This window comes from Neofelis nebulosa, chromosome 8, assembly GCF_028018385.1.
Source record: "Neofelis nebulosa isolate mNeoNeb1 chromosome 8, mNeoNeb1.pri, whole genome shotgun sequence".
In the NCBI taxonomy this organism is placed as follows: Eukaryota; Metazoa; Chordata; class Mammalia; order Carnivora; family Felidae; genus Neofelis; species Neofelis nebulosa.
In genome coordinates, this window is record NC_080789.1 from 129,526,021 (window position 1) to 129,550,618 (window position 24,598).

At 44.6% G+C, this 24,598-nt stretch overlaps 1 protein-coding gene across 3 annotated transcripts in view; it reads left to right on the plus strand.

The window, feature by feature from the left end:
- Window positions 1-24,598, plus strand: part of FAM107B (family with sequence similarity 107 member B) — a 138,923-nt gene that overhangs the window by 74,770 nt on the left and 39,555 nt on the right. Inside the window, exon 1 of one of the 3 annotated variants that reach the window (XM_058681866.1) lies at window positions 872-1,077. The exons of the other annotated variants lie outside the window; for them this stretch is intronic. The gene's annotated coding sequence lies outside the window, so the exon portion shown is untranslated. Of the gene's footprint in view, window positions 1-871; window positions 1,078-24,598 lie in introns of those variants that run through there. 3 annotated transcript variants of the gene reach the window in all.

A 24,598-nucleotide genomic window follows, 5' to 3' on the forward strand; every position in this document is an offset into this window, starting at 1 on the left:
GACTGCTTCGTTTATGATGGAACGGAGTGAAAGGTTCTGCGCACTCGGGCGCCCCAGGGTGAGAAGGCAGAGCTCTCCCGCACATTGTCCCTACTGGCAGGTGCTTTTCCTCCTTTGGGTTTCTGTGAGGTCCCCTGCTCACGGATTGCATGTTTCCGTGCCTGATTGGAAACTCTGAGTTTGGGGCCCCTCTCATCCTAATCTTGGCCTCCAGAGTGCTGCTGCTTAAATTCTGCCGTTGCGAGTCAGACACTGAAGGGCCCACGGGGTTCAGGCGTGTAGATGGGGCTGGGCTGGCTTCAGTCATGCCGTTCACACTATACAACACACGAGGAGTGCTCGGCCCCTGGTTCAGACTCAGAGTGCTAGGAGTTCCTTTATTATTTTCTTTAATATTTATTTATTTTGAGAGAGAGAGATAGTGAGCAAGGGAGAGGCAGAGAGAGAGGGAGACAGAGAATCTCAAGCAGGCTCTGCACTGCCAGTGCAGAGCAAGAAGTTCCTTTTAAAAGGCCTCCATTTACATCCTGTTTTATATCATTTTAGTCGCACATTTCCTGAGCTGAAACCCTCCCTCCTAAGAACTAGCCTAGAAACATCCCTCCCCCCGCCCACCACCATCACCACCACCACCCCTTACAGCAGATCCTTTTGGGGGAAAGGACTGTCTTGTATGTTGTGCTGTGTCCCCGGGCCCAGTGATCCCCTGAGGACTGTCCCATCCACGTTGGAACACAGAGGGCCCTCCCGGTGAGTGGACAATGTATGGTTGTGGGTTTGCCTGCCCTTTGCTTCTGTTGCTTCACTTCCTTCACGAGCGTTTCCCCTTTCTTCCTGGCGGCTGGTGTTGGCAACTCAGCACGCAGGTTGGCAGGCTGGCCCAGCCTCTTCTACTTCCTCCAGCCCCCCTCACCCTGTGACTTGGGGTGGGGTGGCATGTCAGGCCACAACTTCCGTGGCCCCTTGTAAAACAAATGGAGAGCTACACACAGCCAGCTTGCGATCTTCCCCGGATGAAAGAATGCTGAAACGTAAAAGGAGGGCAGCCGGTGGGTGGGTGGCTGTCTGCCCAGAAAGGTGAGCTTACATCCTGTTTTTGGAGTCCTGCGGTCCGTACGTACTGTGGTTCTCTGCATGTCATGTCACTTGTCATTAATGAGCAGATTCTTTCTCCTGTATGCTTAGCTCTGGGTTACATATATCTCCCTAAAGAGTCCTGACTCTGGATCTTAAGACACAGGTTGTCTTTTTAGCCACATGGGGAAGGCTACGTCTTCCCCTCTCTCCCTGGGTAACTTTTGTCAAATGTTTAATTTTTCACTGTCCAGTTCTTTAAAGAGAAGCAGTGTGATTTGGCATCCTGTGGGATCAGAGTGCTTGGGCCCACCTTCCGGGTCTTCAGGTTACAGCTCTGTCAGTAAAATGGGGATAATAGTGTACACTTGATCGAGTTTTACAGAAATAACAACGAGCACATTAATAGTGTGCCTGCCTACAGCCAGCACTCAGGCGAAGGTTGAAAAACGTGGGTATGTTATTAATGACGCCCGCCTCACCATTCTGGTTTTGTTTTTAGAAGAACTGTTACCTGTCTCCTAGAGGGATGGCCACTGTCTATTCGCTAGTGATGTCCAGGGTAAATTGAGAACGAGGCATGTGTTTCTGGGGACGACGGCAAAGAGTATTTGAGATCGGCAGTGCCCCAGAAAAGCCGATCTCTTTGGTAACCTGTGGCAAGTGGCATGATGATGATGTACTCTGCGACTGAAGACAGGATTTTATTCTAATGCATCATAACCTGGAGTTTCAGTGGCTGTCACGAGCAGTGTGTGGTCACTATGCCAAATCTGAAACTGCCCACCTGGGCGAGCAGCCTGCACAATCTCCAGCATTAATCTTGAGCGTCCTACTGTGTGTCTTCTTACAGGAACTGGGCATTGGTTCCACAGCTATTATGGGCGTGGACACCCGCAGGTGCAGCTGAAGTGAGATGGTCCCTGGAACCTCCCAGGGGCTTTATAATGCTGGGACAGGGGGGTCGCTGTAAGGAGTTGATTTCCACCGCGTTTGGTGGTGTAGAACTCTGATTCCTGAATCAGCCATTTCTCCAAGTGTTGGAGTGCATCAGAAGCTGGTCTGGCTCCTGCCACCTCCCTGACCTAGTTTCCAACCACTTTCCTCCTCCCCTCGCTCCAGCCACATTGGCCTCTTTTCTGTTTTTCCTAAACAGGCCAAGCACACGCTTGCCCAGGGTGTGTGGGGATCTCCAGATCCTCTCTCTGGAAAGCTCATCCCAGATTTTGAGAGGCCTCTCCATCACCCCTTATAAAATCGGCCCCCTGACCTGCACCCTCTTACCCTGCTTTATTCGTTTTCCTAACACTTGACCAGACTCACTGCGGATACCTTATAAGCTCCTTTGCTTCTTGCCTGTCTTTCCCCTCCCCCTGTGCCCCCAGTAGAAGATGAAGTGCATGAAACGGGTGTTTCCAACAACAAGGACTCTGCTTTGTTCTTGGTTTGCTGTAACCCCAGGTGTTCTCCCACTGGAGGCGATGCCTAAGCCTTCTCTACTGCCCAAGCAACACGGGATAAGAGTTCCTTAGGTTTTAGTCCTCAAGTATAACTAAATCGTTTGTCTTCTCAGTAAGGAAGGAAATATTTGGGCAGAAAATTCTGCAGAATGCATTATTTTAAGTTCCATTTTGGTATGAAGTCAGGATCTTGGGAGGCCAAGTATGAGGATCACATTAGCATTTCCTTTTGGTAAATTAAAATGAATGAAAGGCCAGTGAATTAAAGGCCAAGCATAATCCTATGGCTTTGGCCTTTAACAGTTTGCATTTTTTTAAATTGAAAATAGCCATGTGTTCCGTGGGCTTTTATTTGTGGGTAAATGAGCAGGGGATGCTGTTTACACTGTCGCTCATTGTTCACACTTTAGCTGTTTCTTCTGTAGTGTGGCCTTGACTTTTAAATTCCATGTATTTGGTTGCACACATGATTTATTTTGAGGTACCCCATCTCTTTGGAAAGAAGAACTGGGGAATGACAAAACGATTTTATCCGTGTCTCATCCCAGGTATTGAGTAGTCAACCTGGTTTTGAGATTCTGTTGCCTCTGTGTGTTTTTCCTTGGGTGATGCTACTGACGGAAAGTTCTGTGTTCGCTTAGAGTTTCCATTTGTTTGCCTGATAAGCTCAGGGAAGCAATTTTAGGGTCGTTTGCCAGCGGGGCAGGGAGGTAGGAACTTGTAAGTCATGAGTAGGGTTTGGAGGTGAATCTTTCATGGGTTTTATCTGGTTTATGCTTAATCTGGTAAGATTTTGGTTACTTTGCAGTAGAAGGCTTCAGAAGGAATCTGCACTGTAATAGAGAAAACAGACAACTGGCTTCTGAATATTAAAATACAGTTTCTTTAAGCATTGCTGTTTCCAACAGATTGGAGTCCGTTTATTCAGTAACTGTGCCTTCCTCCTGTGTTTAGAGACTTAACGTCAGTTGCTGTGGATGTTGAGAAGTGATGCTTAAATAGCAAAACCTACTTTTGAGAAGCTTACGTTATAATAAATGAGTTTTCAAAATCGGTGTGTCACTTTGGTAACTGTTTCATAAACCATTAAGGAAATATCTTTTCTCTTAGAAAATCAGTTTATTTACTGACTTGAACTTAATGCATAACTTAATGAGGGGTGTCCTTTCCTGGTGTCTGGTTCCAGGGTTTTTCCGAGATGTCTGTAGAAATTAATAGCAAGTGAATGTGGGGTTTGTTGTTGTTGTTTTGTTTTTTTGCTTTGTTATAATTTTGGTGAAGTCTTAAGATTTGTGAACAGGGCTGTCCTTTTTAGCGGACGTTTGAACAAAAACATGGTCTATTTTGTGGAGAGAGTGATTGGAAGAGGGATTTCGGATGGTTGGTAAATTGCAGGTGAATCAAATCACTGCCTTCTGTGAGTTGGCATTTGATTGTGTCAGTGTTAGTTATCAATGATTAGTCAGGCATGATGTGCCTACTTCTCTTCTGCCTCTCCCTCATCTTAATCTCTTCCAAAATTGTCATGTTTGTCTTTGACTGAACAGGAACTCCCTACGCTTTGTTCTGGTGACTGAGGTGTGGTTTGTTTTCTAGCCTTATCAGTGGCCCTTACTTGCTTCCTGATAGTGGACTGACTATAGATCCTAAATAAAGAATCCTATTATTGACTTTATAGCAAGGAGCAAAAAGTGAACAGTTTGCCAAGATCCCATCTCTTGTCATGTTTGAGATGGATTTTTCTTCCCCGAGTAAAGACCGGTCGTATTTATAAGCTGGTAGTATTATTTCAGCATCTTAGACGGAAATGTGTGTCCATGATAGGGAAGGAACTTGTTTATTGTATGCTTTTCTTCTGTATATTTCTTTTTTTAAACACGTTTACTTATTTATTTTGAGATAGAGAGGGATAAAAAAGGGAGAGAGAGAATCCTAAGCGCGGAGCCTGACGTAGGGCTCGAGTCTACGAACCTGTGACATTATGACCTGAGCCGAAATCCAGAGTCCGATGCTTAACCGCCTGAGTAACCCAGGCACCCCTCTTCTGTATATTTCTAACCTTGAGAATATCACTTAGAGAGATTTGGCAAGGTGAGGAAAGATGAATAAAAATGGATTGAGTTTGTGGAAATGTAGTAACTTAGGTTTATTAAACTCCTAATGGAAGACCCAGTGTCCGGGCACAGATCGGTGTGCAGGATATTTACCCTTGGGGAGCTTACATCTGTTAGGGAGGCTAGGCCCATGCTTGGGTTTAACAAATAGGGTAGACAGAGTAGTTGCTCATTCGTTGCAAGTGAAGTTGGCACCATTTTGCTTATTGAGCTTGCCTGATTGGGAAAGGGCTTTGTACTTTGATGTACTTGGACTAAAGATGGAGACCCCTGTGACGCCCTGTGTAAGCCCAGAAATAGGTGCCAGCTGTAGGACTGAGACCATTTGGGAAGAACTGAGGAAAGGGGCCACATTCTTACTGGTGTTAATGCTAATACCTTTAATAAAACTTAATTTAACTCCTTGTATCTCCTGGCCTGCAGCCATAAAAACATTAGTCGCCCAAAGATGGTTATTTGGAGAAAAAATGTCTTTAACATTGGAGTTACATGTGAATAGAAAATTGGGGATTGTAAGTGCATATGTTCATTTACATTTGTGGAAAAGACGTTGGGCCTGCTTATCCAGGGTTGCCTCTGTGGATGTGTGTTGTCATAAATATAGCTTTATAGATCTGAGTTTAAAGGACTTGGCATTTGAGGACACTGGGTGTGAAATCAGGGTAAGAGAACACGGCCCCTGCTACCATTTTTTGAGAGCTGAAATCCTCAGCTCTCAACTTAAAAAAAAAAGCAGGGGCAGACACTGTGGTATCAGTCAGCATGTCTTTGAGATAAAAAGAGTTTTTAAAAAGAAATAATTTTTTGATCAAAGAGAGCCTTGGATGATTATACACTTTTTGAGCTCCTGCTTGAAATCGGTGTTTATTCTTTTTCCTACTTTTTAATAGCAGTGACACATATTAACCCCAGAATACTTTGGGAAGATTTTTCTAAATTTTCCAATAACATCCCCTTTTCCTAGTGATCTGATAATGTCTATTCTTAACTAAATTTTCACAGTGTTCTCAACTTTTTTGTCAACACACATTTTTGGGGGCATTGTGACTTTAATTTATTAATAAACATCCCTGTTCCTGTTTTATAGTTGGAGCAAACTAAGACTCAGTAGTATATGTTGAGTGCAGCATTAGGATTCTAGCTGTAAAGAAAAACAAAACCGCCCAGTCTCTCCTCCTGTGGTTGTCCTTTACTCTGACACACCACTGCCACACTCACCACTTGTGACACCAGGTGTGTGGGGGGTTTTCCCCACTAAGCGTTTCTCAGTGACCTCAGCTGTGTGTCCTGCAATTTAACTCAGTTCTGATGTTCTCTGCCTGGATGTGGTCCCACGTGACGGCCACCTCCCCGCTTCAGACACCAGCTGCAAGTATTTGGTTCCCAGGTTGCCTCCAACTTCTGCCCTGCTTGGCCACACATTAGAGGTTCCCGTGACCTCCTCCCCCTCAGATTTGATTATGTGTTAGAATGGCTCACAGAACTCAGGGAAACACTTGGTTACCAGTTTATTGAAGGATATGGTGGAGGATACAGATGAAAACCCAGGTGAAGAAATACATAGGGCAAGGTCTAGGAGGGGCCTGAGTGCAGGAGCTTCTGTCTCATAGATTCGAGGTGCATCACCCCCCGGTGTATGGGTGTATTCACCAGCCCAGAAGCTCTTTGAGCCCCGAATGCTGGGAATTTTTATGGAGGCTTCCTCATGGAGGCATGATCAATTATTAACTTTCTGAGAACTGAGGGCTGGGGCTGAAAATTCCAAGTTTCTGATCATGGGTTGGTCTTTCTGGTGACCAGCCCCCATCAGGAGTACACCCAGAGTTGCCTCAGTAGGACAAAAGATGCCTCCATTGCTCTTACCACTTAGGAATTTACCCTGGTTTCAGAGCCCCGTTCAGTGGGGTCAAAGACCAACTCCTAGAATGAGAGATTCTCCTAGTGCTAGATTTTTGGAACTCTGTGTCAGGAAGTCGGGGCAGAGACTAATACATGTATTTTTTACTATCTCACACGAATGCTACAGAATACTACTGGAAATATTTTTCCTAGTTGTTCCAGTTTCATTAATACCATGTCGTATAGAAGGCTTTCATTTTTTAGGGGAGTTTCTCAGCTGTTGACTCTCAGCTTTGTTTTTTATTGTGTTAACATAACATAAAATTTGTCATTTTTTAAATGGTTTTTTAATTTTGAGTATAGTTGACACACAACGATCTTAACCATTTTTAAGCATATGGTTCAATGCCATTTAGTATATTCACATTAAAAAACTTTTTATGTTTATTTATTTATTTTGAGAGAGAGAGAGAATAAGTGGGGGAGGAGCAGAGAGAGAGAGGGAGAAAGAATCCCAAGCAGGCTCCACACTGTCCGTGCAGAGCCAGATGCAGAGCTTGAACTCACAAACCATGAGATCATGACTTGAGCCGAAACTAGGAGCCGGACACTTAACCGACTGAGCCACCCAGGTGCCCCAGTGCATTCACATTGTTGTGCAGACATCATGACCATACCTCTCCAGAACTTTCTCATCTTCCCAAATGGAAATTCTGTACTCATTAGACAAAACACTAACTCCCTGTTCTCTCCTATCCCCAGCCCTGGCAACCCCCATTCTACTTTCTGTCTCTCTAAATTTGATTTTTGTAGATACCTCATATAAATGGAATGATACGGTATTCATCTTTGTGTGTCTGCCTTATTTCAGTCAGCACACTATCATTATCGTTCATTCCTGTTGTAACAGGTGTCAGAATTTCCTTCCTCCCTTCCTTATTTATTTTGAGAAAGAGAGAAAGAATCCCAAGCAGGCCCCGTGCTATCAGTGCAGAGCCTGATGCGGGGCTCCATGTCAGGAACTGTGAGACCATGATCTGAGCCAAAATCAAGAGTTGGACGCTTAACCAACTGAACCATCCAGGTGCCCCAGAATTTCATTCTTTTTAAATAAGGCTGAGTAATATTCCACTATGTATGTCTATACACATCTTGTTTACATATCTATCTTTGATGGATCTCTTATTTTATACCGCGGGTCGCAATCAGTACTATTATAACATAAAACACCATAGGAAATATGTACCGTATTAGGGATCAGTATGGTTGGGTGAAACGTGTGTTTAGTGGTTTACTAAACCCTGTTGGTTGTCCATGTTTTTTCACAGGTGGAATAGACCTGAAATCTTAAGTATCAGGTCTTATGACACTTCGCAGGTGGGGCGGTACGCCATGTTTTCTGTGCTGTGGGAGGGGCAGATAGAAAGAAGGAGCAGGAAGAGCTGACTGACTCGTCCACAGTGATACATTTGGAAGGAATGCTCGTGAATCACATGTGAGCCAAGCAGCATGGTTTGTAAACAGTTTTCAGGGTTTTCCATGGAGCCTCCTCCTGTACTGCCTCTCAGGTTCTTTCTGTGTCACTGCTGTGTCAAGCTTGATTGGGGAGCGAGTGTACTGTGGGCCAGCACTGAAGTTAGCTCACTAAATATGTCTCGTGTGTGCCTCCCCGATGGTAATTTCGCACCCTGTGCCTTGGTCTAGATTTGATATTTCCTAATAATTTAATAACAATCTAGACCTAGAAGGAAATGTCTCTGGTTTAGAGAGGTGGACCATTCCTTGCCCAGAGTTTCACGCAGGTAGTTGGACAGAATTGGGACCAGAGCTCAAGGCCCTTCTTCCTCTGGTTGTAGTTTTTCATTGTGTTAAACATTTCCCCCACAATAGAAAATTCCCAGCACATTTCGTAAGTAGACCATATGTCATGAATTACGATCCTTAGGAGCTCAAGTTTTAGTTGCCTTAAAGCCTTCATGCTGTAGGTATTGGTGGTGGCGTTACAATGAATATTAAAGCCTAACCTCTTGTAGTTGGGGAGGGTGACTGAGTTGGAAAGGTGACTGAGCATGGTTAGGGTGTGTGAGTGTTGGGCGGGGGACGGTGCACATGCAGGCTTGGGGAGACCCCCATGCATTTGACTTGTTTATATACGTGTATTGTCACAGCACTTAAAGAGGGCGCTGATTCATAGGTGGAAGTGTTTGCTTTTGTTATTAGATTTCAGTGAATGTGTGTAGAAGGTATTTGCTTTCAAGCAGAGTAGCTGCTCTCTTATGCACATTCTGCTTGTGCTGCCAGAGACAGCATGTTCCATTGGTCTGGAAGGTCAGTAACTGGTACCAGAGTTGGAACAGTTTGTTTTGCATTGTTTGCTCGTTTCTATGCCTCATGAGGTCATTGATTTGCACACAGAGATGGATATGCCAACTTTCCCGCCTTCTGGACTTGCTACAACATCTCCCTTTGAAGTTGAACTTTGTCTGTTTTGATTTTCGGAAAGAGAGCTTCTTGGGGAGGGGCAAGTGGTGGTGGTAAATTCTTGTTTGGGGGACTTTTCCTTCCCTCTCCAAGGCACCACTGCTATTGGGAGGTGCATTCTTGCCCGGATCTTTTTATCTGTTGCCTTGAGTGAGGAGCCTGCAAATATCCAGAGTTTAGCGTTCATTCTCAGTAACCTGTTTGTTTTCAGGAACCTATTGTTGCTTGTGCCTTGAGTAGGTGACAAGTGTAGTGCAATTTCTTGGGCAAACTTTGTCTTACTAAAGGTTGGGTTTTTTTTTTTTTTTAAACTTTGAATGATTGGGGGGGGTGGGGGGCTCTTGGGTGGCTCAGTCGGTTGAGCATCCGATTTCGGCTCAGGTCATAATCTCACAGCTCATGAGTTCGAGTCCCGCGTGGGGCTCTGTGCTGGCAACCCAGAGCCTGGAGCCTGCTTCGGATTCTGTCTCCTCCTCTCTGCCCCTCCCCAACTTGCACTCTGTTTCTTTCTGTCTCTCAAAAAGAAATAAACATTAAAAAATTTTTTAAAAAGCATTAAAACTTTGGATGATCATGAATAAAGCCTAAACAATAAAAAGTGTATCTGAGGTAGGAATAAATGTTGAGATCTTCCCATGGGTCACTGTATAATCTAGTCTTTCAGATGTGTGAACTTGAACTTGTGGGTTTAACAGAACAGCAGACCTGCCGAGGCTAAATAAAAAGTGACATCTTGTTACAGTTTTGGACATCATGTCTTTGCCAGGGAGAGCGTTCTGTAAGAGGCTGTTTTTCCCCCCCTGAAGATTTCTTCAAATGCCCAACCACCTCTGTCATACTCTGGATGAGTTGTACTTTACCTTTTAAAAATATCTTTTGTGTGTCCAGTATGTTTTATCCCCATGTATTTATTCATCCTCTATTCAATGTGTGGGACCCCGATGATTAAATTGTGGAATTTTTTGGAGGATACGCGCTTCTGGTAAAAATGTCACTATTCCATGGACATTATGGGATGGATAAGTATTTGGAAGTATTTCATTTTAGCTAAATAGCACTTGATTTGCAATTGTTTTGCTCATTGCTTTCCCCTTCTCCCTAGTAGTTGTGGATAGAAAAAACACACGTGTGCAGGAACAGCAAACTGCTCTGACAGGCTCCGAGTTGAATTTGCCTCTTGTTCCTTGGTGGGATCACGAAAGATTGGGTTCTTGGGTGTCCATCATGAAACCGTTCAGTCCCTGTCAATACCTCTCTGAGACGACAAAGGTTGTAAATACTCTCCTTCATCGTGGTGTAATATTTTCACAGTGGCTTTGACTTGTCTTGCTACCTATTCCCGCACCACACTGCTGCCTGGCACAAATATTTGGTGACAGTGTAATGTTGATAGAGACCAGTAGATCTCTCTGTCCCCTTCCTATACTGGCTTTTGGGTTTTTTTGGGTTTGGGTTTTGTTTTTTGTTTTTTGTTTTTTTGGTAGGTGCATTTGCAATGTCTTTTCATTGGAGAAAAAAAAATATAAGTTACCCTTATTAACATAGGGTTCCTATCTTCCTTGTTCACATTCACATTTATTTATATATAAATCAAATTTTATATATTCTGGCTTAACTTTCGAAAGCTTTACTTTATAAAAGAATTCTCTTTCTGTAGTAATGAAACTAATTTAGAAATCTTTACTTGTTGGTAACTGCCTTTGTAGGAAATGAACCTGGTTGGTGGGAGTTTCTGTTCCAGGGTCTGTGTGCTGGTTTTTGAGGAGTTCTGGCTTAACCAGCCTGCGTGGTGGGGGCTGTGCTGGGGCTGTGCTGGGGCTCGTAAGCTACCCTATGAGAATAGGGGCCCATTTTCCTTCATGAAGCCTGGTCTTGAATTAACGAGAGGACGGGGAGAGAGGGCTTGTTTGTGGTCTGTGTGAGGGGTGGCAAAGGGCCCTCGGTTTCCTTCCCAGGCCCAACCTGTTGAGTAACCATCGGATCTCCTGGCACTTGTGAGCTTACTGTGCTTTTTTGTTTGGTTAGTTCTCCCGCCCCACCCAAGGCCTGGCTGAACTCTGTCTTCTCCAGAACTTGAGAGCAAGGTTAGACTGAATAGAAGTACTCGAATTGTTCTTCAGTTGAGGAAGTTTTTCCGCATATATATTTTTGTAAATAAGGCTAAAAAGTTTTTGTGGAAACAGTGTTCTATTATTGAGTCTTTCTGAGCTTCTACAGGACTTAAATCTCCGGATGGTATATACTCTTAATACCTATGCATGCTTGCACATGTGCATAAACACACACACACACACACACGCGCGCGCGCCAGAAAACACAACTCCCTGTGACACAGCACAACATAGCACATATGTTCTCCTTCTCTGTTCCACGGTGATGTGATAACTTTGGCACTTGATTGTCAAGAAATATATTCTGTACTCGGTTTCTGTATTAGTTATTGGCCTCCATATCAGTTAAATCCATGAGGATTTTCTGGATTCAGGTAACTTACAAGTTATTAGTGAAATGTGAGAGGTTTTTTTTTTTTTCTTTTTTTTTTTTTAATTTTTTTTTTTAACGTTTATTTATTTTTGAGACAGAGAGAGACAGCGCGTGAACAGGGGAGGGGCAGAGAGAGAGGGAGACAGAGAATCCGAAACAGGCCCCAGGCTCTGAGCTGTCAGCACAGAGCCCGACGCGGGGCTCGAACTCACGGACCGCGAGATCATGACCTGAGCCGAAGTCAGACACTTAACCGACCGAGCCACCCAGGCGCCCCGAAATGTGAGAGGTTTAAGGAGAATCTCAGGGTTGGGTGAAGGTTTGAATATCAGAAAAAAATGATTATTTGTGAAACAGACATCTGAGTATTGAGTCCCAAGCAGAAAGGACTTTTAGATAAGGACCAGAGGAACACCTGGTGGAGCTTAGAAAATTCCTAATTTCTTTTCTTCAGGATAAATGTGTGTATACCACATAGCAGTCTCATTGTGTTAAAGTACACCTGCGCTTGTGTCCCACAGACTTCCTGGGACACCAGCTGCTTTGGAGTGCCATTTAGTATGTCACCAGCAGCCACCCCACACCCCACACGGGGTTACCTCCCACCCTATTGCCTCTCTCCCTGCAGTTACCTCCGTGGGCTTCTGTAGCCCTGGAACTCCAGGGACTTTCCTCTGAGGACTGTCCTGTGCTTCCCCTTCTTACCCTAGATTTTTGCACTTGCCTCGTGCTGTGACTCCTGCTCCGTGATCAGCCTGCTTATCCTCCAGAAGTCTTCACCTCCTGGTCCTAATGGAACCCGGCTCTTGGAGTTTGCTGCTGTCTGTGCCCTGGTGGGCACAGAGGGCACCTTCTGCCACACCCAGATAGCGCCCCGGGTCCTCGTGGCTGCTTTCACATCCTTCCTCTCTCACTCCTTGGCCTTCTGGGCTTGCTATGGTTAGTGATCATCTCCTGCCGTCTGTGCAGTCATTTACTAGTCCTAGCTCCAAAGTTTTGGCCCCTGGGTGGCAGTCTCCTGCTCCAGCCTTCAGGAGTTGTTAGAGCTCATCAGTTGATCCCAGTGGCCTCCAAGGTGGGTGACCAGCAGGCCTCATTTGCCTGGGACTGGGGGCTGGGGCTTTCTTCGGGGATCACTTTCAGTTATAGAACCATCCCAGTTTCCCCAGACACGGGACTTTCAATGCTCAAACTGGAATGGGTGGATCACCCTCAAAGAGTCACTGTCCGAGATCTTGCTAACACGGCGAGCTGCTTTGGGTCTGAAATTTGTAGGCTCCAGAACCTCCAATCCAGTTCCTCTGATAGGCTGTCCCAGGTGACGTCAGATATTTGCCCTTCTGGGTGCATTTCGAGCCCCTTGTCCTGCTCCCACCCTCAGTGTCAGTCACGGTGCCCTTCTCAGCACACCAAATCCCCTTTTCCCTTCTGCCTGCTGTGAGGGCACATCCCAACCCTGGAGGATCGGGCAGCTCACTGTCCCCATGTCTGTGCCTGGACTGCCAGTTTCTGCCAGACCACATCACAGATGCCACTGTAAGATCCTGGTCCCCACCTTCACCAGGGACTTAGGCCTGCTAGGAAATTAAATGTTTTCCTCCTCAGCACTGCTCTCCACGGTGGCTCTTTCCAACCTTCTCAACATGCAAATCTCCAACTTTATAGTCAGCTACATCCCTGCTTGTCCCTCGCTGTCAGCAGACCATCCTTCCACCACTAATAAAATGGTCATTTCCAGGCTGTGCCCTCTTCTTCCCACTGCCCCTCTGCAAATCTCCCCATTCTTGGATCCTTTCTTATTTTTCTGTTGATGGTGCAAGAAGTATCCCCCTCACTTCCTGAAAATCAGTTTCTCTCCCACCACCCTCTCCCACCTCCTGTTTCCACCTCTGCCCTGGTGTTTCTTTATCATAAGGATTTGCCAATGCTCACGTCTTTCCCGTCTTAAAAACAGAATACAATGGACACCGTGAAACCCTTACCTTCCCTGATGCCCTGCACTTTGGCTACTACTTTCTCTCTCCTTCCCTTTGATGAAACGTCTGGAGAGGATATTCTCCTTTCTGGTTTGTACTTCGTTACCTACTGCTGGATGACAAATTATCATAAATGTAGTGGCTTAAAATGACATGCATTTATTATCTCACCGTTTCTGTGGGTCAGGAATCCAGGCCTAGCATATCTGAGTTCTGTGCTTCAGGCTGTGGTCCATGGGTGTACAGGGCTGTGGTCTTATCCGAGGCTCACCTGGGGAAGAATTGCTTCTAAGCTCACGGAGGTTATTGGCAGAATTCATTTCTTTGCAGTCATGGGGCTTAAGTTGCCCTCTGTTCCTACAGGTCCCTGTACTTCATGGTCCATGGGGTTCCACTTACTTCATGGCAGCTCCTGACAGCTGGTAAGAGAGAGACTCCAGCAAGATGTAATAATCATGGGAGTGATAATCCTGTCACTTTTGCCATATCCTGTTGGGTGGAAGTGAGTCACAGGTCCTACTTCCACTCAGAGGGAAGGGGTTGTACTGGGGATGAGAGGTGGGGGATGAGGTTCATGGGGGCCTCCTTGGTCTCTCCACCACATGCCTCATGTCTCAATTTGCTCATTCCCATTCACTCCTCACACTACTGTAGTCCTTTTTTTTTTTTTTTTTCCCCCTTATCTCCACCACTTTACTGAAACTGCTCTCAGGCAGAATTTGCTACATAGTGTGCTGAGTTTAGTGCAAAATGAGAATGCAGGGTTCCTTGTTCAAAAATTATTAAGAATTTCAAGATGGTGGCAGCAAAGCATGAAACCACGTCCCAGGTGCATGCTCGCGAAGCCAGCCTTGAAGGAAAGTCATCCTCCCTATTGCTGAGTTCAGAGGGTGCTTGCTTGTGCTCTTGATGGACCGCTCAGCAGTTCTTGCTGAACACAGTTTACCACGGCTGAGAACGTGTTCCTCTGTGCAGTAGTCGCCTATCTCTGAGCCCTGAGCCCTGAGCCCTGGATTCCCTGCTCTTCCTGGATACTCCCCTTCGGTCTCTTTTGCAGGCTCCTCTGCACCCATCCTGTAGACTGTGGGCTCCCAAGTCCGTGTATCTAGGCTGTTTGTGACTCTCGAGCTCGAGCACTTACGCCAGTGCCTCCTTTACACATTCACTTGCATGTTTTATGGGCATCAAAAGTGCAGCATGTCTAAAACTCCTATTTTCTCTGATCCACCAAGCTTGTTTCTCCATTTTGGTGGCTGGCTTCATTGTCTCCCCAGGTGAGTTTTGATTTCATTATATATAAATCCCTGCCTTTGAGCTCCTTCTTTGTTTTTCTGATTAATCTTAAACTTCTTAAGATCTGTGCTGCCACATGTCCATGAAGGGTTGGCCGCCGGGACTGATTTCATCCCGAAGGTCTTCTCGACATCTGCAGCCTGTTGTCTCAGGGTTTCCTGGGCTTCCTCTGTTCCTACCCATTGTAGTTCATTGCTGCTGCTTCCTTAGTTAAGTGTCTGCTTCCCCCATTAGCATGTCAACCTCATGAGAGTAGGAACTTAGTTTGTTCACTGCTTTAACCTTGGTGTTGAAGTGTGCTGGGCACCTGCTACAAATACATATTCTAATAATGAAAGAGTATTTAAAATTTTCAATCTGATTTTTTAAAGTGTGATCATTTTGGATTGTCTGGGTGGCTCAGTAGGTTAATCACCTGACTCTTGCTTTCTGCTCAGATCATCATCTCACCGTTGTGAGGTTGAGCACCATGTGGGGCTCCACACTGGGCATGGAACCTGCTTAGGATTCTCTCTCTTCCTCTCTCTCTCCTCATCTCCCTCTCTCCCTCCCTTCCCCCTCTCCCCTCTCCCTCCCTCTGCTCTGCTCTCTTTTTCTAAAAAAAAAGAAAGTTAAAAAAAATAAAGTGCGATCGTTTTGTTTCTTTGTAGAAACTGAATGTTACGGAAAAACAGGACAGGGCGCCTGGGTGGCTTCGGTCGGTTAAGCCCCCACCTCTTGATTCTGGCTCAGGTCAAGATCTCACAGGGGCATCTGGGTGGCTTAGTCGATTGAGCGTCTGACTTCAGCTCAGGTCATGATCTCGTGGTTCATGGGTTCGAGCCCCGCATCGGGCTCTGTGCTGACAGCATAGAGCCTGGAGCCTGCTTCGAATTCTGTGTCTCCCTCTCTGCTCCTTCCCCACTCATGCTCTGTCTCTCTCTCTCTCCTTTAAAAATAAATTTAAAAAAACATTAAAAAAAAAAGATCTCACAGTCTGTTGTGAGATCAAGCCCTGTGCTGGGCCCCATGCCGGGTGTGGAGCCTGCTTGAGATTCTTTCCTTTTGCCTCTCCCTTGCATGCATGTGTGCATTGTCTCTCTCTTTCTCACTCACTCTCAAAAAAAACCAAAAAACAAAAAAGAAAAACAAGACAGTGGCATAGTAGCCTTGCAGTGCTTGAATATAAGGAATATCTATAGTGCTGTAATCGTTTTGGGGCTTTGGATTGTTGATTAGAAAGTAACATTGTAACAGGAACTAAGTGCATGTTTTCTTATTTCCCTTGAGTTCTGGGCACTGATAGGTGAAAGGGTGTATGTGTGTATAATTTGGTCTGTGGAATTTACAGAATTGCCTGTGTAATTTTGATAAGAGGAAGTAAAAACAGTGTGTGTCAGATACCATCATCTGAATCACTCTGCCCTTACCCAGATGTATTTTGATAGTTTTTTGTCTTATTGTGTTTAACCAGCAAGGGAGAGGTAATTGTCGTTAGAGATCTTACATCTCTGACTTTCTGGGGTCCTGTTTTCCTTGCTGTATCTGCTTGAAGAAAGTGTTTGGCAATAGAATGCTGAAATATATTAAGTATCTGGGAGCCTAGTTTTTTAGAGACTAAACGTGGGCCAGGAGAGGAAGAATTCCACCCAATGCAGATAGGATGAATCTCTCAAAAGCCTTGGAGCAATCTCATTTAAGCAGAAATCAGTCACACACAAACAAAATAGTACATGGGTATATTTGTTAAAGAGAGCCTTCATTCTACAGCCCAGGATTTTTAAGCTTTTTGATCTCAGGACTCCTTTACGCTGTTAAAAAGTATTTGAGGACCCCAAAGAACTTTTTCTGTTGTAATGTCTAGTGATATTTACTTTGTTAGAAATTAAAACTCAAAAAAATAAAAAATGTACTTAAAATGACAAAAATAGCAATACCCTCATTATATCTAACAAATTGGGAAAGGTAGGAGCATTGAAATAACCTTTTCGGATAACTATGGATATTCTTTGATACTTCATTAATATATGACTAGTGGTGGTTTTTTAAAGGTTAGGTACAATGTAGGTTCTGAAACCATAACATAGATCTTTTCCTGGTCTGTTACTTTAGAATTCAGTAGTTCATCTTGCATTCTGAATAGACAGAAAAGGTATAATTAAGTCAGTTACAACACATCTGTATAATGAAATATTATGCAACTATATTTAAAAAGTATTTTATCACAGATGAAATGCTTTTAAATGTAATAAATTGTCTACTCAGTATGATCCTAATTTTGAAGAGGTGTGTGTTGTACTAATTGAAAGGAAAATAGCAAAATATGGGAATGTGTCCTGATGCATTCATGGATGATTTTCTTTATACTTTTATGTATTTTCCAAATTTTCTACAATCAGCACATTGCTTCTAAAATCAGGGAAAAAATTAAGGCCTTTTCTTTCTTAAAAAAATTTTTTTTAATGTTTATTTTTGAGAGAGCATAAATGGGAGAAGGGGCAGAGAGAGAGGGAGACACAGAATCTGAAGCAGGCCCCAGGCTCTGAGCTGTCAGCACAGAGCCCAATGTGGGGCTCGAACCCACAAACGGCGAGATCGTAACCTGAGCAGAAGTCAGACACTTAACTGATTGAACCACACAGGTGCCCCAGGGTTTGTTTTTTTTGTTGTTTTTTTTAATAAAGAATAAATGTATCTATTAAATGATTTTCCTCATCCCTGGACCACCTTTTACAAGAACCCCAATATGTATAGTTGGAGTGGTAGCCAGATCATTTCTTCCTCTCAAGTTTTTGTTTATTTAACAGAACTGATGTAACCTTTCTGTGGCTATTTTAAGCCTCAGGAATTTAACTTTTTAGTTTAGTGGCAATTAATTGATGTATTAAAGAAACTGTATTCAAGAATTATTCAAGGAAAGTATTGCTGAATTTTATAGCAGGGACATAATTTGCTTTTTCTCATTTCTGTCACACCTCAGGCAAATCCTGTTTCTTATCTAGGTAAATTGGCAAAAGGATCTTGTACTAGGTGATAAAGCTACTGTCATAGTTGAGAAATATCCTGGAAATCAGCGTGTAATTAACCTCTCATTTACTGCCTCTGAGTAGTTTGTCAGAGGTGAGTGTGGCGTTTTTCTCTTTACGGTTTTATGGCTGGAAGTTGAAGTGACTTCAGAGAAATGCAAAGGGCAGCCCACATCTGGGGATTAGTTCCCTGCTTACCCATGGATTTAGAAAGGATGTTTGCTCGCTATTATGTCCCTGATGTCGTATTGTCCAAAAATATTGCTGCTTTAAGGCTTTTGTCCTCAGTGTGTGGACAGGAATCCAAATCTGCTGATGGGTCTCTTTTTCTGAAAATGGAGGACATTTCTTTGTTTTATGTTGGCATCCTGTTGGCATTTCTTTGTTTATGTTCCTTATGATATAATGAAGTGATTATTAGATGTCTACAGAAGCTACGGTGCATCCACGAAGAAGGAAATTAGCAGTTTTGCATCCTCCACTTATCATCTTAAAGATGAGAACATCCCTTTGATATTTCCAGCTGAGCATACAGGTCTGTGGCTTTAGTTAATGTGCTGGTGACGTCTTGCAGTGTTTGCAGTCTCTCCAGGGCTGTTTACTAAGGCATAGCCCACTTTAAAGTGTAAACTGTGGTGGGAAACTAGTGCCTATTCTAATATTGTTTTACATTAAAAGGCCATTCTATCCTCTGCCTAAAACAGTCGAGAATATTCTACTCGGGGGCATCCTTAATGGTTAAAGTCATCATTAAATTTGGAAATCTTCTAATATCCATCAGATTTTATGAGTTGAACATTTGGGAGGCTAGGGAATGCACTCCAGATATAGGTAGTGATTTCTTCATGTTGTTATTGAAACCGCTGTTTGCACTGCATTTATTTCTCAGATCTGTCGTCATCTTTTGTGTCATAGAGCGGGCTTAGAAGAATTTGCAGGCTAAGTAAGGAAGGAGGAGTGTTGTTATTACTGTATTACCGTAATCATAAACTTCACGAACTGCAGGGGTGTTTTACCCTTGCCTGCCTTTGGTATCGATGCCAAAATCCTGTTCCTGACCACTTTTCCATCTTCCCTCCTGCTGGCTCCCTGTGCTGCAGCCACCCAGGCCCCCTTCTTGTCTAGTCTCAGCTTTTGCTCATGCTGGTGGCTCTCCCTGGAGTGGATCTCTCCCTACATAGCAACTTCATTCAGATAGTTGCTCAAATACCACTCAGGTGTCTGTTCTTTCCTTAATGAAATCTTCCCTGAATATCCCAAATGGCCCAGCCTTTCATTCTGTTTCCTTCCCTGTGTTTGCTTTCCCTAGTCCTTACTTACTCCTTGATAAATACATATATGGTAAAACCTTGCAATGCAGGTAACTTGTTCTGCAAGCGTTCTGCAAGACAAGCAAACACTTCTAATAAATTTTAATTTGATAAAAAAGTGACGTCTTGTAATACGAGTAGTACCTGATGGCAAATGTCACAGGATCACAACTGAGCGAGTGGTTCTTGAAATTCACCTTGATATTCAAGTGCTTTGGATTACAAGCATGTTTCCAGACGAATTAGGCTTGCAAACCAGGGTTTTACTCTATCTCTATTTGCTTGCCTGCCCCGCCTCATGTGGGTTTCATGAGGGCGGGGGCTTTGTTTCCTCTGTTACTACTTCCACATTGTTTAGAATAGTGTCTGGCACTTAACAGGCACGAAATAAATACTTGATGAGTTAAGGGAAGAAGGAATTCACCAGATTCTCTGTCATGGGCTGCTATAAACAGATTGCATTTAATTTCCTGATGTCATACGTCTTTTGAAACACGGGATGAAAGGCTTGCTGTGTTATACCTTGATTCAAACTGTGCCAAACACCATCCCGGACAGGCAGTTGATGGTCGCCTGTTCTGGAACAAAATTAGATGTGAGTGGCCAGATAGTTGTTTATACTCGTGTCTGTCAGTGACTTCCAGAACACCAGTGTGCTCTGTAGATGGTGCAAATGGGAGCACGAAAAAGCCCGAGAGATTGGTGGGAAGCAGTTTGATTTTTTAATTTTTACATATTTGGACTCTGGAGTAAATACTTTGACTTGCTTTTTAATGCTAGTGTTATGCACAACTTTGATGAGGTTCTTGTTGAAAATTACTGGTGTGTCAGGTATATATGTTGGGCTAAATCGGAGAGTTAGTGACAAAAACAGTTTCCATCAGTGCCTTCCTCCTTCTCAGGGACCTGCTATAGTGGTCATACAGTGTCAGAGGTAAACCACATCTGGATTCAGAGCCCTTTGTTAAACTTGTCCTCGTACCGATGTAGCCTTCTTTCCTGCCATTTATTTACCTGGTGAGTCCTCCTCAATTTGGTCAGGCTGGTGTTGCCATTATTTCTCTTGCCTCTGGGCCCCTTGGTGTCCCTTACAATATCCTGCTTGGTCGTTGCTGACCCTGCCTGGCCAAACCCTTCTTTCAGGGCTTGCTTCAGTGGGGTGCTCACCCTCTGACTAAATCTGTGTTCCCTGCTGTTTACACAGTTTAGTTCTGAATCAGTATGTGATATTAATGTGTTACAGATCTTCTTTAGTTTTTACTAAAAGACTTTTAAAAGGGACTCTTGTGTATCCTTTGTTTTTCTTTTTTAGATAACATTTCTTTTAGGGGCGCCTGGGTGACTCGGTCGGTTAAGTGCCAGACTTCAGCTCAGGTCATGATCTTGCGGTTTGTGGGTTTGAGCCCCACGTCAGGCTCTGTGCGGACAGCTCAGAGCCTGGAGCCTGCTTTGGATTCTGTGTCTCCCCCTCTCTCTGCCCCTCCCCTGCTTGAACTCTTTCTCTCTCTCTCTTTCTCTCTCTCTCTCAAAAATAAACATTAAAAAAATTTAAAAAAAATATTTCTTTTTTTAAAAGTTTCTTTTTATTTGTTTAGAGAGTGGGGGGGGGGGAGGGGCAGAGAGAGAGAGGGAGAGAGAGACCCAAACAGTCTCCACACTGTCAGCATAGAGCCTGATGTGGGGCTCAAACTCACAAATTGTCAGATGATGACCTGAGCCGAAATCAAGAGTCAGATGTTTAAGGAACTGCACCACCCAGACGCCCCTCATGTATATCCTTTGTATCCCCCAACCCTGATAGGCAGTGAAGAAAAGAGAAAATATAAGACCCAGAATGTTGACTGGACAAACTTGACGTTGGGACATTCCAGTCACCCTCTCTGAGGATGTGGGGCCCATAGGGACACTGAGGAAATAGGGTTTGATTACCTGGATCCAGCCTTTGAGTAGAGCAGTGTGTTGGGTCGTGCCAGTTGAAGCAGAGCATAACGCAACAGAAAACTTAGTTCTGAGAACTGAATGAGAAGCTGTGGCCTTAAGGGACTTAAGTTCTGTAAGACCGATTGAAATTGCTGGGAGGGACCTTTTCAGCTGCTCCCCACCCTCCTTTTAAAGGGGTGACTTAAATCTCCATGCTGTGGTTTCACTAGAATGGAAGCTCCTTGAGGGCAGGTCTGCCAGTGTCGTCTGCCAGGTGTCTCTGGTACTCAGCGATGGCACAAGAGGTGCTCACTGAAGGGTAGATGGATGGATGGTTGGTTCAGGTGGCTGGTCTTGGGGACGGAGGGAGAGGAGACGAGTGGACAAAATGGTTCTTGCCGCCCTTACCTGCCTTTCCCCTATACATGGTCGTGTTCTAGCCCAGACCCTGTTCTGGGTGTGGCTGATCATGGTTGACTCTCCTTTCATGGTTCTCGACCGGAGCTAGACCCTGGTATTGTTTCTGAAGTGCCACAGGTGATTCCGATGTGCAAGCCAGGTTTGTAAATCACAGCTGTGGAGTGTTTGAAGGGAAATGGAGGTTAAGCCAATCCAGTGGGTTCACGTGTAAATAAGCAAAATCAGCATGTCCTGTTGGGGAATGTGTTATTTTGCTGCTCTTTAGTTGGAGCTGTACAACTCAGTGGGTTGAAGTGTTTTTTTCCCTTACATCTTCGTCTGCTACTTTGGGCTGCCTTTCACATGTAGCTCTTGGCAGCTTAAGAATTGAAGCTCTTTGGGCATACTTTTATTATACCTGGCACAACATACTATTAAGGTGTTGAAGGGTTTTTAAAAATTCAGCAGCAAAATGTAGGTGGTCTCCAGCTCCAGACACTGAATGTACAATCTCCCTGCCCAGTGCCCCTCCCATACCCAGTTTTCCAGTCCCCGCCGCTGTTCTCCCCACAAGTATACCTGTGAGCAACTTGGACTCTTGAGTTCAGAAAGGGAGGACTGTAGATAGGAAAATCACAGTCAGGTGTACTGTTGCCAGTGACCTGCTTCATTTAATCATTTAATTATCATCCTGGACACTTCTTGAAATTTCCACCTGATTTTGGTCATGTTCGGGCTGTGTTTTAATTCAAACTGTACTTTGTGAACAAGTAACTTTTTATAAGTTACACATTTTAGGATCTCTAGGAAGGTCTAGGAGTTACTTGATCTTTTATATCTCAGGCTGAAATAGTTCAGGTGACTCATTACCTTCTGACTTCTGAAAGCTAGAGAGAACAAACTGGAGTTTGGAAAGAGGTTTGCATCTGCATGTAAGAGGTTTGCACGTTTGATCGTGTGGGTGGGCACACTTAGACGCTCACACGCTTGTCGTAGGCTGGGTTGGAAAATAGTTCCGGACTGTGTGATGAATGGCAAAGTGGTAGAGATGCATGAATGGGGGGTTCAGGGAAGTGGGAGATGCTGAGGAATAGGAAGGCAAGCTGGAAGAATTAGGACAGAATTAGCTGGACTGAGGCCGAGTGGGTCAAAAGATGGAATTGTCTTTTTTTCGTAAAAACTTAGCAAATAATGGCCTGGTTCCAAAATGAGAAGAGACAGGACTGCCTGGTCTCTTTCCCCTGGGAGTGGACTTCTCTAGGAGGGAAAGAAGCTGGCTGTGGTACTGAAGAAGCCAAGGCTCTGGCCGAACCCCCACTGGGCTGACCCACCTCTTCCTGTTGCATGACCTTGAGCTAGTTGCTAAGTGTCTGTGCCTCAGTTCCTACTCTGTCAGTGGGCGTGAAAATACCTCCCTCATGGAACTGTCTTGGGGGTTACATGAGATGAAATACACGGTGTTTGAACGGTGCCTGGAACGTAGTAAGGACTGAATAAATGTTAGTAGTAGGAGTATTTCTGTGGATTACCTGAAACCAAACCATCACTGATAATACAGTTTCTACTACCCATTTCAAATGATTTTTTTTTAAATCCCATTTGAATCAAGACATTGCAGGAGAGCACAGACCCAACCAAGGGTGGGTATTTAGTAGAGAGAAATAGAGAAGTTAATTTAGCCCAGTACCAGTGACTACAGTTTTTTTTCTTCATCATGACCGATTTAGGACAAATAAAAAGGTTTCTGGGCTGCATCTTTTCTCCATGCAAAATTTATTGAGATACTGAATTAGTTTAAGAAATGATGGTTGAGCATTTAGTATATTCTAAGCCCTGGAGATACAGTGGTGTACAAGAGAAATGGCCCTGGCCCTCAGGTGGCTCTGTATCTGGAGGGGAGATGATCGAGTAACCTGTGTCCAGCACTAGATAAACAGGTCCAGACTGTGAGAGGTGGGACCCGAGCTCAGGACAGAGACTGATGGTGGAGGAACCCCGGTTAGATGGGGTGATCTGGAAAGGTTTGGGTAGAGGTTAAAAGGGTGAGAATGAGCCAGTGTGGGGAGAAGGTGGGATGGGTTGGGAGGAAATGCTGTTGGGTGGGGGTGATGGCCTGTGCAAAGACTCAGCCAGGTAAGAGTTAAAGGATGGCCAGTGTGGCTGGAGCGCAGGGAGCGAGGTGAGTTTGGAGCCTGGGGTGTGGTGAGAAGCAGTCCCTGGTCCAGTCAGGGGGGGAGTGGGGGCCGCTGCCCGGGGTTCCGAGAGGCTATTGTGCAGTGACCTGACCTAATTTACATTTTAGGATAACACTTGGGAAGAAAGTCAATTCTTGGTGCAGGCTTCCTGCTCTGGCGTTTTTCTTTTTAATAATGAACCTCTTGGTGCTACTTTTTTAGCCACGGAAATGTTGGTATCTGGGTGTGTCTGACAAGTGCAGTGCTGGGATGGCCTTCTCCGATTTTACCCTGAAATTGCACTGCCGCCAGTACAGCGAGGCCGGTGGCCGTGGCCCACACGTACCCTACAGACTGCAGTCTGGAGGAACACACAGTGAGTCGCTAATCAAGCTGGAGGTTCTGCACAGCTTTGTTGTGTCAAGAGCAGAACTCTCGTGAGTCAGGGCTGTGACAGATGAGAATATTGTGACCCCGCTGATACCTGGCAGGCTGAGTGCTGACTGGTGTATTTCCTTTTTCAGTCAGAGCCTCCTGGCGGAGCCAGGAGCAATTCAGAAACTCTGTGATCAGCACCTGTAGATCTGTGCTTTTGGGAGGAGTCACCACGGACTACTTTATTGTAGATCTCTGAGATCAAATAACTGACTTTCACATCAATTCTGATGACAGGGAGGGGCTCTTTGGAAGGCCATTTGAAGTAATGGTTATTAATCAAATAGTGATTCCCCCCCCCACCCCCCACCTTGAGTAGTGAGAAAGGAATGTAATGTTCTTTTACTGCAGTTTACTTTCTCTTGCTGCCTGATCACCTCAGACTATTGAAAACCCCAAGGTGGCAATGAGGGGCTGCATTTCATAGCCAGGCTGTGGTATGCATTCCTTATGGGTCATAGGTCGTCACCCTATTTGTATTATAGGGTCACCCTATTTGTATTATAGCTGCAGATAGATAAAGAGCAGATTTCTCACGTTTCCTGGCTTGGGGGGTATAGGGGAATGTGTGTGGCTTTGAAAAGTCTGTCTCATGGAGGCTGTGTTGCCCAGTGCATTGCATTGCATCGTGTGT